Here is an 18,470-nt window from a genome sequence, read left to right as displayed (position 1 = left end):
AAACGCATTCCTGTGTCGTGAATGACTCAAGTGAGGACAGCTTGTGCTGCGCGTGTTACTGTGAGGCCTTCTAAGACATCTTACATAATACATACCTCCCATCGTTCTGAGATGATAAAACGAAAAAAAGAGCCTGGTAGTGTAACACACAAAAGAGAATGCCCGTGCCACAGGCCTGATCATACATACCATGAAAAGTAATCACTTGAAGTGAAACGCCAACAATTTTTATACTTTAGATATATACACTTTGTGATGTGTGTATCTCTTTGTGGGAATTTTCTCCTCACTTGTTATCCCAGAGAAATAACCGAGAGAGGAAAGTTCCCTAAAATGATGGGAACTCCCTCATGTGACTGTTGACTGTAGTCACTGGTAAAGAAATTCCCATTGCAAGATTTGCTCTGTGCAGAACAAAAAAAAGTATTCAACAGGTATACAGACACCAATAAAAAAAAACGGGGTGTTTCCATATTTTCAAGTAGTAATAAACTCTCCAACTTTTTTTTCAGTAATAAATCCAGATCAAACAAATACAGATTGCCCAGAAAAGTATTTCTTTACTTTTTTTTTGTCCAAGCACTTACAGTCATCAAGGGGAATATATCAAATTGGAGCAGACAAAATCTGGAGGAGCTGTACTGGGCAATAAACCAACTTCTCTGTTTCATTTTCAAAGCTTAACTAAACAAACTGAAGAGAGAAGCGGATTGGATTGGTTACTCTGGGCAACTGCTCCAGATTCTGTCTGTTCCAGTTTTAATAAATCCCCCCTATCATGTGTCTGAACAGCTAGTTCCGACTCTCAGCTCGGCTTCCCTAAACTTCCAGTCCAGTACAAGATCACAAGGGACAGAGCGGACTCCCGCAGATGTCCATCTACTAGGTTGGAGAAGGGGAGGGTGGATCGCCTTGCTGTGCCTTGTGTGTTTGTGGGGACACACAGCTTACTAGTGAAACAAATGGCAAACGCACTCATCAATTCATAACCAGCTTTAAAGCAAGGTGCACATGGAAGGGCTTTTAAGCAGTAAAAAAGCAAACATTCCCAGCACACTTACCAGCCAGCCTGCAACAAAATTACACTGTCTAACCATTAGAGTTAAAAACAGGTTTTAGTTGCAAACTTTTGCAACCCATGTGGGAGCCACACTGCCCCATCAAGGCCCCTCTGTATAGTGCAGTCCAAACTCTAATCTATGAGAGCCTCCATCTTGGAGCATATTTATAGCAAAGGATGAATTGGGTGCAGGTTCGCTAGGTGGTAGCCCAACCTCCTTAACTGCCTCCGGGCCGGCTGTATCCTGGCCAGGAAGGGGGTCTAAACACCTGGTCTTGAAGTGGTTAAAGGCATAGGGACAAACAAGGAGCCCTATGTAATTTTTTTGCAGCCTGGCTGGTGATGTGCCGGAAAAAGTACATGAGCTTCTTTTTGGCTGATCTCAGTTCGTTTTGGCCCCATATACTAAATAGGAAACGTTTGAAAACGCCCGATGCAGTTCGTTTTGTCCATTGACTTCATTGTATCACAATCTGCTCATGAAAACGCACGTAATATATGTGCATATACGAGCGTATAAACATGCAACAACGCACATAAACGTGCAGAAAAAAGCATGCGTTTTTACATGCGAAAAAGCTAACGCTTAGGTGTGAATCCAGTCTTAAGGTGTCTAGGACCATCCTGCTGATGCCTTATGGAGCATACAGCAGGCATACTGCCCAATGGTTGCAGTCTAGGTGCTCAGTTCCTCAGTGCTAGTATCATATGAAATGTGGTGCTGTTTTTCCTTTGTGCCAGGCTGTTCCTTGTGGACATGAGCCTGCCATGCTGCTTGGGTTGTTAGCACAAGACGCCACAGCTCTCTGCTGCATGGTTAACTCTTCAATGAGTTACTCCACTGCACAGCTCCATCCTGGGCCTCCGCTGCCATTTTGTGTTTTGACACACAGCACTCCTTCCTCGGCCATGAGTGTAGTACGCATGGTGGATCATACAAAAGAACAGCTAGTTGGGGCCTCACATATATCTCTGGCCCAGAGGACAGTGCTATCACCTTGGGTGTATGGTCACTGCTTTGCCCATGTGTTGCTCCTGGACTGCTACACTGCTTCCAGGGCTACTCCATCTTCCCCTTCCAGGGAAGCATTCACTGCCATCATGCCAGATTTTTTCTCCTCCCTCAGAGGCTCCCTCTGACCCTCCCCTCTCTGCTCTCATGCTGTCCGAGGCAGAGGAGAAAGGGGAGGGGGAAGTGGTTGTCCAGTTCGGACAATTCAGCATCATAAGATGACCTTTTTCCTGACAGTTACCCTAAACTCAAGGATGCCATTTCTGTCCTTGTGGACACACAGCATACATGTTAAGCCTATTACATTAACCTTGCAAAGTTCAGTAGTCTGCGGTCCTTGAAAATGCCTTAATCCTGCAAAAAAAATTTCTGTTTAACAAGTGGGGGAGGATGACATTTTTTCAACCTTACCTGCACTCTGGGCGAGGGACATTTCTGACACCTTTGGTTGTTTCCAAGGACCACAAAACGGGTTTTCTTCCCTGCCACCATAGAAGCAGCAGCATCAAAAGTAAAAAATGGATGACGGCATTTTAATAAACAATCAAAGCTGTAATGCATATGGATTTTTTTGTCATTAAAGGTGAACTAACCCCTTAAATAGACAAAAAACAGTTACAAACCTTTAATACAGTGTTTAAAATAATATTACTTCTTCTGCTACACCACTGAAATATTCATGTCACCAAGGTTTCTGGGAATCTCCTAAGCTACTGGGAAGTACCTAAACTCTGTAAACCTGTCTTGGCTTACATTGAAACACAGATCTACTCTGAGTCCTCCCAGTTGCTCATATACTGGTTCAGCCAGTTACAGCACAGTTTAAAGGAAACGTGCAAAGCTCTGAGGCATGAATATGTTCTCTCAACCCAGGAACATTCAGTTCAGGAAACCTGCAGTCGTAAACATAACAATGGTGATTGTGATACGAGTGCTTAGACCAGGCATGTCAAGCTCATGTGAAACAGTGGACTTAAAGCGGACCTTTACCCATATCTTATAAATAACAACAAACTTTTTTAAAACTTTTTTATAGGGCTGTGGAAATTAAAGATTAATTTCTCGATTAATTTTATTATTTTGATCGCTAATGAAAACACTCACCTCTCCCCTGGCTTCCGGGAGTCCCGTCGGCGATCCGGTGACGTCACGGACATCGACGTCACCGGATTCCCCCCCCGATGTTCGATTAATCGAATTTTTTTTAAATAGACTAATCGATTAATTTCGATTAATTATAACGCACATACAGATCCAACTACATTGGCCTATACAGATACAGCACAGCAATGAAGTAATAAAATGAACTAGGATCACACTAATCCAGCACGTTATTAATCTCACGTGCCCCACTCAATATGGCCGCCGCTTGAGTGGGGCAACTCAGATTAATAACGTGCTGGATTAGTGTGATCCTAGTTCATTTTATTACTTCATTGCTGTGCTGTATGTGTATAGGCCAATGCCTTGGCTGGCGCTCGTGCAAAAAGTTCCTTGGGCAAACTCACCGGCCTAAGTGGCTCCGTCGGCTAACGAAGGGGGGAGGAGTCCTGTGACGTCACGGACATCGACGTCACCGGACTCCTCACCCTTCCCTTCGTTAGCTGTCACGGACATCGACGTCATCAGACTCCTCTCACCTTCCCTTCGTTAGCTGTCACGGACATCGACGTCATCAGACTCCTCTCCCCTTCCCTTCATTAGCCGACTGAGCCACTTGGGGAAGGGGGGGAGGAGTCCAGTGACGTCGATGTCCGTGTTGTCACCGGATCGCCGACGGGACTCCCGGAAGCCAGCGGAGAGGTGAGTGTTTTCATTAGCGATCAAAATAATTTTAATCGCTCAAAAAGTTTAACGATTAATCGAGAAATGAATCTTTAATTTCCATAGCCCTACTTTTTTTAACTTTTTTTTTTTCAGACTGCCCAAAATTCGACCACTGTATGGGCACCTTAAGACTCATGAGGTGGGTCTCAATACCGTTCCAGCAGACATCAGGTGGAGACTAATTTCTGGTACCTGCTGACTACTGTGAGACACCAGGACAAGGACATTCAACTATTTACATAGTCCTAATAAGCAATACAAATGCTTGAAATTAAGCCTTTACTCACCTTTGTATCTGCAGGCACCATGGAGTAATAAATCCTTAAATATACACACAGTGGGTACAAACCCGGCATCGCCAGCATCAGGAACACTTGCTCCGGATCTCCTCCTTGCTGCTCCAGGTCAACGATGCCCACCTTTTGACACTAGGTTGGCATCTATGCAAAGCCACACTTTGTGTTATTTGCAGCTATGCCACAAGCACACTGTACATTTGGAAAACGCATTCTTTAGCTCATATGACACAGCCAGAGGAAGCCTGGAATGACTTCCTTAACTCTGCCTGGCTATCTCCATACTTCTATGGGGGGAGGGGGGGGGGGGTGAATCCTGTTAGTAAGTTTTGGCCATTTTATTGGGAAATAACCAGAAAATGATTGTCAAAAAGCCATGGGGAGCTGGGCATTGAGATATGGGGCCAATACCCAATGTACTGATACAAAAAAAAAATACTGTACAGCAGGGAGAGATTCTTTTTATGTGGCTTGGAAGGCTACATTGAAAATACACATTGAAATCCTTTAATTACAGTGGCATTATGAAATGCTTTTTTAAAAAACACCGACCATGTACTCTGGCTGGGCATATTTGACTGTAGTATAGAATTTTTTTTAGCATTCCAATCTGCTTAATTCAAGCTTGAAAAATATTTTTTACATTTTTTTTTAGCAATGGCACATCATTTTTAATTAAGCTGCAATAGCCCACTTAAACGTGCAGATAGAATTTGGTCATCAGGCCAACTTTGTGTTGAATTAATGTCTGTATTCTATCTGCCGAAAAACATATGTAATAAAACAGGTTTTTTTTTTTTACATTCTTTGTCCTGAGTATTGTGTGTCTGTATGAAGCCTGCTGTGGCATAGTTATTAAAATTGAACTCAGGTAAGCAAGTAATATAAATATGTTTGTTGCTTCCTCATCAGGTTGTAAAGTTTAAATGCTTATTGAGCCTAGATAAGGGATAGACAACCTAAGGCAGGCATTGCAGGATGGGCATGCAATGTCATTTGCAGTGGCACCCAGAAGATAGTCACGTGGCATGTGCATAGGCTCCGACTGGCCAGCCAGAGGATCCTCTGGTGGGCCTCTGCTTCCTACAAACCCAGTGCCGCTGCCATAGACTGTAATAGACAGCTCACAAGGATGCCAATTAACAAACCTGACCTGCCCCTCTGCACACTCAGCCTTCCCACTGCTATGATGTTTCAGAGAGGAAAGCCTAATGTCACGTTTAGCACAAGCCTTCCTCCCTGTACCAGTTTAGATCAGTCTGCGGATGTTGTTATATGAAGAAGTCCGCCTATCAACTCTCTTCCTCCTCCTAATGGAACCGCCAGCTGCAGACAACACCCGCAATTAGCATAACAATCTAAATAAAGACACAAATGACTTCAAATTGGCAAGAATTGGCTGCAACACTTTTATTGGTATTGGTAAACAGTAATTAACCAACCAATCACCAAATCAAACCATCAATTGCTCAGTCGTTACGACTCAAGCAATACATATCATAATATGTAATATATATAATCATGTATCTGTAATTAGTCCCCCTCAAACAAAGACAAACCACATAAAAATACTGGGAGGGAGCGGAGCTCGCTTAGATGTGATCCAGCCAACTGGCATTGATCCACTAATCCTCCTTTATATAGGGGTAGGCACTAGCTGGAGAAGGTTCTGGTAGCTCCACGAGGATGAGACTTTCCCGCCAAAACCTCCTGGTATTCACCTAAAGGGGCAGTGACACTGAAAAATTAAAACAGCAGAACAGCAACAAAATACCGGGAAATGGGGGGGTTGCCGCAGTCCCATGCCATTGGGCCCCCTTTGCCATTCTCTCTGATGAGGCTGGTTCACATCTGTGCAATGCGGTTTAGTGTGAAGGGGCAAGGTAAAATATATAGGCCTGTTCATACTTACGTATGTGTATTACTACACGTGCTGCATGCACATGAAACAGTGTGAATTCAGCCACTTCACAGCATATTTATAAAGCAGTAAATGTGACTTTCACCAAATTGGTGGTGAATAAGTTACTGCCATTTAAACTGCATGCAGCCAGAAGATTCACCTTCAGTGAATGTTTGGTGCAAAATAGATTTACTGCTTTCTAAATATGCCTTTTAATGTGGAAAAGGTTGCTGACCCTTGGTCTAGAGGGTAGGGAGTATACAGGAATACATACTTTATTCCTTGCTCCCACAGGCTTCTTGAGCCCTGGATTACCGATCCCTTGAAGCCACTCTGTTTGACCACTCCTTCACTGATATCATCATCGGGGGTGCTTTTTGTACATGTACATTGAGAACTTGTCCACCTTCCTGGGAGCAGATGGTAGCAGAGTAGAATGCTGGCTGTCAGAGGAGTGAGAAATATGGTACATTTCTGCCCTTTCCTTACCCACTAGTCTAAGTAAACATTCAACCTTTACAACCTGGGGGGAGAGCCATGAATATGTTTATATTATATTACTTGCTGACTGGAATTCAGCTGTAAGGAAGAACTCTGGGCAAAAACTACCTTAACCCTTGCAGTGGGGCTATTTACCTAGTGGGGTTTTTATCTAGGAGCGAAAATAACAAAGCTATTCTCACCCGAACTTCGCAGCTGGGTGGCTGTTAGACCAGTCCCTACAGCCTGTCTCTTCCAACTCTCCAGAGATGGTATGCCCCTCGGTCTCCTACACCGGTACACTGTATAGGACGTGATGACTTATGGGACCTTAGACCGCTGAAGCGGAGGGGAAGAGAAACAATCTGATAGGTTAGAAATCCTTGTCAGGTTGCTATTGAGATAGATCCCCTAGATCAGGGGTCAGCAACCTGCGGCTCCGGAGCCGCATGTGGCTCTTTCATCCCTCTGCTGCGGCTCCCAGTCCAGGTGTTCAGTCCTGGAACAGCTGTTCGGTCCTGAAATGTCACTTCTATCCGACTTTGTGAGTGCGGTGGAATGTGAGCTTGCACTCACAGGGCCGGATAGAAGTGACATTTCAGGACCAATCAGCTGTTCCAGGGCAGATCAGTTCTCCTCCACATACGATTTGCGATGCTGATCTGCCCTAGAACAGCTGAGAAAGCGTTGGAATGCTTGACCTATTGGCGGTCACACATTCCACCGCCAAAATCCAAAAAACCGGGGCGGGATTACATTGAAATGTGTGACCACGTCACCGGTCACACATTGTAACGTAGTCACAAACTTTGATAGAACATCGCCATCTGAGGATGGAGAGAGGTAGCTGGCGCAGGGGGGCGGCGGGGGAGGACGTACGAACAGGCTGTGCATACAAGTGATCTCTGCGACATCGCCAAGATCACTTGTAAACGAACGAGCTTCCCTGCTGTACATTTAGCCCTGCTTGCCCAAAGCAGAGCTAAATTTAGAAAACAGCAACCCACCCGGTGCCCAGAACTTCATGTCCCTGTCAGCTCCCTGCCGCCCCAAGCCTGGGCCTCGGTTAGCCTTGTGAGAGATCCGGCCCTGTCTGCACGTATCTGACACATTTGTGTGTGTCCAATATCTGCTCCACCTGCCACCCACTGTGGCTCCTCCCACCAGCTTGTGCACCATGATAAAAGTAGGACCCATTGTTTGTATTATTGAACGCATACCACTTCAACATGACCTATTCCAGAAGGTATAAACCACTTAAAACATTGGCTACATTTAGGAGTTTGTAATCAGAGAGAAGATCAGAAGCAGTAGTGTTCTGTACCTTCAGGAATGAGTCGTGTTGGAGGGTCTGTGAGCGCTGTTACAAAAAGAAAGGAAGGAGCATAGTGAGATGTGCTGAAAAGTACCCCAAGAAGTGGTAGCATGCAATCAAGAGGGCATGCTCAAAGAACATGAGAATGCATATTAATCTGCACAAAGGTCTGTGCCTGCTATAGTCCTCATATAATAAGCATGTCCTAATATACAGTATACATAAATTATACCAGGTAGAATAGTTACTGCCAAATAATTGCAATTACTGTATATTTTGTATGGTGTACACTATTTTCAGAGGGTGACACTTGTTTTTAGATCAAAGAACCAAGAACCTATCAGCAGTCAACACCTGCTTGAGGCTGAACTGTTAACATTGTTTCAGTTCCTGTGGGTTTTATTTAACTAGCTCGGCAACAGCTGTAAAAATATATGTTTTTGCAGTTCCAGTTATACTTTGGTATTACAGTACATACTTTGTCATTTAAAATGTCAGACTCACTGGTGAAATGACAAATGTTTTTCTCCATCTTTTCATTTGTACTCACGTATGATTTTAAAAACCAAAAACAATGAATCATGTTAAAAAATTACAAATGCAATTAGTGCAATATTTAAAACTCTTGTGGTTATTTAGTAGCGGAAACCCAGTTTATTATTACAGGTTACTGCACTCTTCCAAACGTCATATATCTCAAAGTAAGTTTTGTTATGAATGCTCTGCATGGTGTCAAGATAGAACATCGTAAATCATTTACAATGGTAGTGTAGGTGCTGATATCTAGAAAAAGGTTGTGCAGCATTGCTGAAAAATAGGCAGATTCCAGCAACCACTCGTCTAGTGTTCGGCTGGCTGAACGTGGCACTTTGATAGAGCAATCCAACATTTGATTACATTTTGTTTGTAAAAATCACAAAGTAATCAAAGACCTATAATGGTGGCTTTGAATCACCACATGGAGAGGGGAACAACATTGCTCCTTGCACAGTTAGTCACATCATGCAGTCAGAGAGCCAGCCAGCCAGGAAGCAGATCTAGGACCCAGAGATGGAAGTTGGAATGCAGACCCAGAAGAGAACATTGAAATGCACAGAAAAGACCATCATCCAGAAATTAAGTCAGAGCCAGAACACAGAACCAGCACAGGAATGCACACTAGAACAGCAGACGTTCTGTCTGCTGTTCTAGTGTGCATTCCTGTGCTGGTTCTGTAACCAGGACCTGTAAGTGATTACGGCTCGCATGCTAGGACTGCAACTACAATGCAGAGCTTGCTGGAAGGAGGAAAGCACAACATCACCTTTACCCACCCTAGAGACCCCAGAATTTGTTTTATTTAAAGTGAGGAACTCAATCACCATTTCAACCTCACCGCCTTCACTGACTGCCTCGCCTGACAGTCTGCCGACTGCATCCGTGTAACTACACTGCACAGCACCTCCTCTTTAGCTACTAATAGCCCGTGTAAACCGAATCATAAGAGGGCTACACCGGCTTCTTCCACGTGTCAGGTAAATCTCCTTCTTGATGACACAAGAGAGGTAATTGACCCTATTTATAATTTCCCTACTACAGATAAACCTAACGTTGGATACAGTTTTGAAAGACATGCTGGTGTCATTGCGTAGTTCACTGCATAGTGATATGGTGACCGTCCATACTACATCAAATGAAGGGTGAGGTTGGTGAATTATGTGAGCGGATAAACCACGTTGAAGTTAAAATGGGGGAGTACCCTGAGGAGCACAACAAACTTGTCGATGCTTATACAGACACATCTGATGAGATCCAAAACATGTCTTTAAAGTTGGGAGAAGATAGATTAAGGAGGAACAACATTAAATTTAGAGGTATTTCTGAGAATATACCGCCTGCAGAATTAGGCCCCATTCACACCTATGCGTATTGTAATATGCGCGTCTGTCGGGCGACCGTCACGCGTTTTTTTTACCGTGATTCACGGTAAAAAAGTAGCGCGACCGTCGCGCGATTCCAAAGGCTACTTGGCAGTATACAAATGGAAAACGCCCTACAAAACGGACCAATACACAGCAAAAAACGCTCCGGGACCTTTTCATGCGTGGGCCGTTTTGTAGTGCGTTCGGGGCGGGCGGAAATACGGACAGGTGGGAACGATACCATTGACTACAATGCTATTTATTTTTTTGACCGTTTTGTAGAGCGTTCATCGAGCGTAGGACGCGCTACAAAACGGTCAGGTGTGAATGGGGCCTTACTTGTCTTTGTGCAACAGCTGATTAAAGATTTGCTGTCTTCTCTATCAGACTATGAATCTATAGAAGACAGGGCTTCCCACCTTCCAGCTGCTGTGCCCCGGGACCTGGTAGCTCGCATACATTGTTACCATGTGAAAGAGCAGTTGATGTTCCTCTCTCGCTCTGTCTCTCCTTTACCGGAACCATGTGCAGCCCTCTCTTTCTATGGTGATCTGTCACAAGCCACCCTTGCTGCTCTGAAAAAAATTGCTACCCGTAACAAATGCTTTACGAGACCACAGGCTCCCATATAGATGGGGTTACCCCACCAAGTTGCTCGTAATCAAGAATGGGAAATCGTTCGCTATTCCTGATGTAAATACTGGCATGATACTCCTGAGTCCTGAATAAATGGGGAAATCTCCCGAGCGATGACAGCCACATGCCTGATGATGTTGGCTGATCCCCAGGAATCTGGATGTACCTATACTCTTATCCCCACTAGAGGTCGATTGTTTGTGTTCGCTCCCATTTACTTTCAATACCTCATTGCCTCGGATGGACTGAGGAATCGGTTGTTACGTCTCTAACCCTTGGTTTGAAACATGCAGCTGCATTTTGGTGCCCTGAGTACCATCTGTGGGTTTCCTGGGCACACAAGATGTCACAAGAGTGCAATTTAGTTTTGTTCCACAGTTGGGATCTCTTAAAGGGGCTTTTTAACCCCTTAACATTTAAAGACAGGATTTTAATACTCATATGGATGACAACAGTGTTCAGATGGGTCACATGAGAGTAATCATTTAATGATGATGGAACAGCAGGGAAGAAGGTAAGTCAATCCTGGAGATATGACAAAATCCCAAGTTATCACATCAAGGCTGGAGCTGGAGACACTAATATCGTGCAATAACCATCCTGAGGGCAAAAAAAAAAGAAAAAAGGAAAAAAAGAGGAACAGGAAACAAAAAAGGCAGCAGGAACAAGTAAACATACTCACAGTTTTTACAAAGCCTATTCTGGTTAATGTTGACTTGTTCCTGCTGCCTTTTTTGTTTCCTGTTCCTCTTTTTTTCCTTTTTTCTTTTTTTTTTATGCCCTCAGGATGGCTATTGCACGATATTAGTGTCTCCAGCTCCAGCCTTGATGCGATAACTTGAGATTTTGTCATATCTCCAGGATTGACTTACCTTCTTCCCTGTCTTTAAATGTTAAGGGGTTAAATAGCCCCTTTAAGAGATCCCAACTGTGGAACAAAACTAAATTGCACTCTTGTGACATCTTCTGTGCACAGGAAACCCACTTTCGTAAAGATAAACCGCCTATTTTCCAACACAAAAGGTTTTCCCATGTTGTTGTTTTTTCTAACGCTTCTTCAAAAAAAAGAGGGGTCCTTATTGCTATTGGACAGTCCATATCTTTCCACCTCCATGAATCCACTATTGATCAAAATGACAGATTTATCATATTGGTTTGCAAGTTGAATTCTGTTTGCTATACCCTAGTGAATTTATATGCACCCAATGTTAATCAACGCCCTTTTCTTAAAATGCTGTTTGCTAAAAATTGTTCTGTTCAGAGGGGCCACCTGCTTCTATGTGGGATTTTCATTTAACCACTTGAAGACCAGGTGTTTAGACCCCCTTCCTGGCCAGGCCATTTTTCAGTAGTTAGCGCTGCGGTACTTTTACTGACATTTATCCTGTCATGCAGCACTGTACTGCAATTAATTTTATACCATTTTTTGGAGACACATAGAGCTTTCTTTTGGTGGTATTTAATCACCACTGGGATTTTTATTTTTTACTATATAATTAAATAATTACTGAAAATTTTGAAAAAAAAGTTATTTTTTACATTATGTTAGGAAATTTGTTTGTATAATATAAAAGTCGAGGTCATGTCGGGTAAATAGACACCAAACATGTCATGCTTAAAAATTCGCACCCGCGAAATCGCAAAAAACTACCATACCCAAAATTGACCATAGGCGACGCTTTAAAATCTTTTACCGCTCATTAGTTTAGTGTTATCAGTGATTGATGGCCCTAAAATTATTGCTCTCACTGCGACATTCGCGGCGATATGTAACATGTGCGGCGTAATGGGCGCAATCGTCGTTTTCGCAGGTATGCACACCCCATGCATGTTTGCATGTGTGCATGTATGGGTGGGGGCTTTAAAAAATGTTTTTGTTTTTTTAAAAATTCTTTTATATGTGTAACTTTAAAAAAATGTTTTGAAAACGTAATTTTTTTTCCTATTTTATTATTTTTTCGTCATTTTCAGGCCTAAAATGTGGAATATAACATGGGTGCAAAAATGGAAAAAAGGGCCTCAGTCATGAAGGGGTTAACTTTATTGCTATCACAACCCCCCTATGTGATAGCAAAAGATGTGACAGGTCCTCTTTATGGAGACATCATGGGTCTCCAAGACCCCTAATGTCACCTAGGACCCCCCGAAGAAGCTGATGAAGCAGAGATCATCAGCTTCTCTCCAGTGTCTGAAGCTGGAGAGTGACACAAAAACGCGTTAGTGATGTAATTTACATCACTTCCGCATTCTGGCAGCGGAGAGTGGACCGGAGGGAGATTGTGGACCGGAGGGAGATTGTGTACCGACCTCCCTCTGATCCCCTGTGACAGAGGCACTATGCTGGTCCAGAGCTTGTGTTTTCCGCTCGCGCGCGCCGCAGTTGTTGATCTCGGATTTATCGCTGTATGTATCTAATACTACTCACTCGCGTAGACCATCTATAAACAAACTTAAAAGAGGAATTGTACGATGTCTGGCAATGATCCATCCAACAGAATGTGATTACACCTGTTTTTCTTCCCTCTACAAATCGTACTTTTGCTGGGATAGAATTAGCTTTGCAGTTCTCTCCAGGTTTTCTGGATTTGGCATGGGATCCTGGAACTGGGAGATTTCTAAAGGTGCCCATACACTTTAGAACCCTCGCAAGACTTTTGTCTTGTGAGGGTTGTAAAGTACTTAAAAAAATGTATGATCTGCCCATCTTGGACAGGCAGATCGTACCTGTGATCAGCGCAAGCCCGCCTCCCTTAGGGGCGGGCTTCCGATGACTACAATGCTGAACGGGCAGTGTGCGCGTGCGCACACCAGCCTGTTCGGCAGTTGTCTCTCGATCATGTTAAAAACCAGCCGAAAATCGTACGATTCTCGTCTGGTTCTCCAACATGCTCGAAATACAAAAGTCGTGCGACCGTACAGTAGGAACGGTCGCACGCCTTCCATACACTGCACGATTCTCGCACGATCGCGGGATTTACCACGATTCTCGTATGAGAATCATGCAGTGTATGGGCACCTTTAGAGAATTGCGAGGGAAGAAATCTCCATTCCTGGGTCCATTGTTTAGTAGTGGCCAGCACCTAACTGCACACCTGTGCACAGCACTTATGGGAAGGATGCTGGCTAATGTTTTGGGCTCCAGCTGGGAAGAGGAACAGAGGTGTTCAGGAGTCGGGAGGACTCCACCCAGAAGTCAGAGGGGAGCCAGGTGGCTGTGTGTGCTGGAGGCACCTGGGAGACAGCCAAGGAAACATAGAGAGCCAGTGACACATGAGGGATGTATTTAAGAGTCCCACGAGAGGTGGACTGTGGCTCTGTTAAGAAAAAACCTAATGTCCAGGGACTGGGACACAAGAAGTATGTGCAACAACCTGGAGTCGGTGAGATTATGTCATACATTTGGTTTTGCTGAAATACAAGTGGACCCTGTGTTCTTACTGAAGAAAGTTGTTGTTCCCATCTCTTCAATTGTCCCTTACCTCTTCCAGCAGGAGTGCACCCATCTGGCATCCTGATTGGATAGGAGGCCTTGAAAGCCGCGGCCATGCTCCCTTGCAGCTTCCCAGACACAGAGGACTGTGGCTGTTATGTGAGGAAAGTGGCTGTGCTCTGTATGGATTGTCACCTTTTCTTCAAGTGAATTCCGAACACTCAAGTGCCCCGCGTCAAATTTGTTTTGGAGAATATACAGGAGAGAGAGTGAGGAGAGACAGCCAGGAGTGAGTAAGTGGGGAGAGACAGCCAGGAGAGAGAGTGAGTGAGGAGAGATAGCCAGGATAGCAAGTGAGGAGAGAAAGCAAGGAGAGAGAGCAGAGAGACAGCCAGGAAAGAGAGCGAGGAGAGACAGCCAGGGGAGAGAGAGGAGAGACAGCCAAGGGAGCGAGGAGAGACAGTCAGGAGAGAGAGCGAGGAGAGACAGCCAGGAGAGAGAGTGAGGAGAGCGAGGAGAGAGCCAGGAAAAATCTTGTTCGATTCCACGGGTGGAATCGCGGTAGGAAACCGTGCAATCCGCCCAGGGCGACTGCGGTGCTATTAGAAAATAATGGCACCGTCAGCGAGATTAGCGGTAGTGGACGACTCAGTGACCGCACAGTAATCTGGTCATGGATATCGCAGGTGTGAACCTCGCCTGAAACTGCATACTAGGTACTGCACATAAAGGTACACTAGACTGCAGCTTACTGTATATATTATTTACACAAAATGGGACATTCAGGTTGCTGGATATGTGGCTTAAACCTTGTTTTTGATGTGTGTTTTATGTTTAATAAATGTATTTTACCTTTTACTCTTAAGAGCCTGGCTGGTAATACATTGTAGAACAAAATATATGTATAATTCCAGTAACATAGCAATCTCCACTAAGTAGCTAAAGCAGAAAGGGGTGTGATTTAATTCTTTATAGCATACTTGTGTTCGCACTTACAATAAGGTTAATACATTTTTGTTTCCTGTTCAGAGGAGAAGGATTAGTATATTTATAAATATTTAAACATTACAATCCTAACTCAAAATATGTTATGGTTCCTGTTTAGGTAGACCACAATTCCTAAAGAGCCTTTTGGAAATGGACCTCCTACTCAGGGCTGTAGCGAGGGCGAGGCGACTGAGGCTCTTGCCTAGGGTACAGGTGCTGGGGGGGGGGATCCAAGGATCCAAGGAGAATTGAAATACTACAGCCGGTGGGGTTAGGGGGGGCAAAGGAGGGAGTCGCTGTCACAGCAGCATGGTCAAGCAGTGTGGAGATAGAGAGCCCCTCAGCCAGGATCTGACAGCCGGCGGCTCTCTTTCTCCTCACTGCTCAGCTATGCTGCTGTGACAGCGGCTCCCTCCTCCTCCCCCCTGCCGGCTTCAGCGCTTCCTTCACTTCTCCTCAGATACTAGCTGCATAGAGGCGGGGGAGAGCAGCGGGGATCCAGAGGAAAAGCTGCAGGCTGAGCTCAACCTATGTGCGTGGCCCAGAGGCGGAGGATCGGTACATATCAGTGATATGTATCGATCCTCTGTGCAGAGCAAACGCCGGAGTGATCAGCTGATCATTTCAGTGTTGGTAAATAACTGGGGACACATAGTACATATGTGTGTGTCCCACAGTGGAAAAAAAAAATGTAAAATGTAAACCGCTGTATACCGCTGTAGCTCGCGGTATACTGAGCTTAGGGTAACGGGAGGACGCTAGTTTGTGTCCTCCCGTTACCCTAAGGAGAACTATGGGGAAAAACACTGACCCCATAATTCTCCTTTAATATTCATTATGCTGTCTTGAATTAGGTTCGTGTAGACAAAGTTTTTATTAGGTACATAGCTTTGAAACATACTGTTGACATTATTATTATTACTATTATTATTACTATTATTATTAGTATACAAGATTTATATAGCGCCAACTGTTTGCGCAGCCCTTTACAAAATTGAGGGAGACAATACAATTAACAGTACAATTTCAGTACAAGAGGTAAGAGGACCCTGCTCGTGAGAGCTGACAATCTAGTAGGAGGGGCAAGTGATACAAAAGGTAATAATTGTGCCGATAATGGCCTGGATGGGAAGGGGGTTTAACACCGCGGATGTCAACTGGTTAATGGAACAATAAGAATTGAAAGTACTGTTATATCGAGGTAGAATTAATCCCCAAAATGCATTACTTTAAATTTTTCAACATTATACCTCATCTGCCATATAGTTGCCCACTCCCCTATTTTATCCAGGTCCTCCTGCAATGTTATAATGTCTAAGGTGATAAGTAAAGTTCTCAGGAACGTATCTTCCGCAAGGCAAACTAGGCATTTGTTTTGGCCGGCACTTTCCCGGGGGATAGCAAAAAATGCTGCCCCCAACACGTGTCCTAGTGCTGGAGCTGCGTGCACAGACAGTGCAAGCGTACACGGCACACAGAGGGCATAATGACCCGGTCACTGAACTGTATTGGCCCCGCATGCTGCTTAGTGGAGAAGGTCTAGCATCTTTTCCACGGTCATAAGGACACCATAAGCTTTAACCCCACACACACTTATCTCCATCCTCCACTCACTGATCGTGTCACACCATCCAGAAGCCTAGGAACACAGGAGCATTGCTGCCGGAAAACACCTGATGGCTCGGGCCACTACTAGAGACAGGGAGACAGCACAGTATGAGCGCCGAACACACACACTGCCCTATTCACAAGGACTCTTATCAGGATATGCAAGACATATTGAGAAATCGCTGGGATCAGGTGAACCTTTTTAGTGGATGTTCTGCTGTGGGTCCGGTTGTAGTTATAATTGCCAGACACAGGTTGTGATTTAGAAGGGGTGTTTACTATTGTTCTTCGTTTGTCTGTGATCACCAAATTCTCCTATTTTTCCTTATTTGTTCATGTCATGTTGTTTTAAAACACAAAAGTGCAAGAAATACATGTAAAATGAATATCGCAAGCTATAATGCAATAAAAAATGAATTATCCTTACCGGAATCCACCGACAACCTCAGCCTACCCTCTCCAACGCTGGCAGAAGTGATACAGAGCACGCTTGTTACTATTTAAACAGCCGCTCCCTGTATCCAGCTTCTGACAGGATGAGAAAAATGTGCAGCGGGCTTCTCTGCTACGCTAATAGCGCAACCTGTCAGAAGCTGGATACAGTGTGCACGCTGTATCCAATTACTGAAAGGTTACGCAAAATATCTCATACAGTAAGGGGTGGGGCAAATTTAGATTGTGGGGGGGTACCCAAGTTTAGTCTTGCCTAGGCCAGCACAAAACCAAAATACACCACTTGGAGTTCTAACAAAAAAAACAAACTGTTTAATGCAGTTGCTGGTGTGAATGAAAAAATGGCGGACCGTGGTGCGGACATGGACTGAGTGACTGTTCTGTCCAGACCGCGATTTGGACCTCGGCTTGATGAAAATTTTACTTGTATTTTAGTTCACTACCCCTGTCTTAGAGCTAAAAGGGTTGCTGACAAGTACCCATTACAGGCGCTCCAGCCAAGTGCATTCATCGGATCTCTATGTACGCTTTTCTGAGACATGCTGCATAGATCCTTCATGGTGGCCACAGCCTGTCCAAGCAATAAAGGCCTAGCATAGTTTTAACATGTATTGGGTCCATATTGAATGGTTAGATTACTCAAAGCTGCTGTAATCAGCCTGCACAGTCTCCAGATAGTGTGGGGGATATTTTCAGCAAGTGTTTGGCAAGCAATGGTAACACTGTCAACTATTACAGGTGAAACTCGAATAATTAGAATATCGCGCAAAAGTTCATTTATTTCACTAATGCAACTTAAAAGGTGAAACTAATATATGAGATAGACTCATTACATGCAAAGCAAGATAGTTCAAGGCGTGATTTGTCATAATTGTGATGATTATGACTTACAGCTCATGAAAACCCCAAATCCACAATCTCAGAAAAGTAGATTATTACATGCAATCAATAAAACAAGGATTGTACATAGAACAATATCGGACCTCTGAAAAGTACAAGCATGCATATGTACTCAGTACTTGGTTTGGGCCCCTTTTGCATCAATTACTGCCTCAATGCGGCGTGGCATGGAAGCTATCAGCCTGTGGCACTGCTGAGGTGTTATGGAAGACCTGGATGCTTCAATAGCGGCCTTCAGCTCTTCTGGATTGTTCAGTCTCATGTCTCTCATCTTTCTCTTGGCAATGCCCCATAGATTCTCTATGGCAGTGGTTCTCAACCTGTGGGTCGGGACCTTTCTCTGCTCTGTTTTTTTTTTTTTTAATCGGGGGCCGCCGTAAGTCAGAAAAAAAAAACCACCATAGGAATGCATAGCTAGATTCCTATTGGCTATTTCACTATGCAAAAGCCAATAGCAAACTTGTATTATTGCATATAATTGCACCCGCCCTCTGATGCTGCTAATCAGCAGAGGGGGACCTGAAGTTCTCCATCAGGTCCACTTCTAGTGTTTGACAGCAGTAGGGGGCGGGTGCAATATGTATGTATTCAAGCAAAAAAATATGTAAAACACACCTCTAGCCATGCATTCCATCTTCCCGGTGCGCAGCTGCAGAGATCGG

This window comes from Nanorana parkeri, unplaced genomic scaffold (genome assembly GCF_000935625.1).
Source record: "Nanorana parkeri isolate BGI_ZX_2015 unplaced genomic scaffold, ASM93562v1 scaffold497, whole genome shotgun sequence".
Lineage (NCBI taxonomy): Eukaryota > Metazoa > Chordata > Amphibia > Anura > Dicroglossidae > Nanorana > Nanorana parkeri.
Note: the sequence above shows the minus strand (reverse complement) of the source record.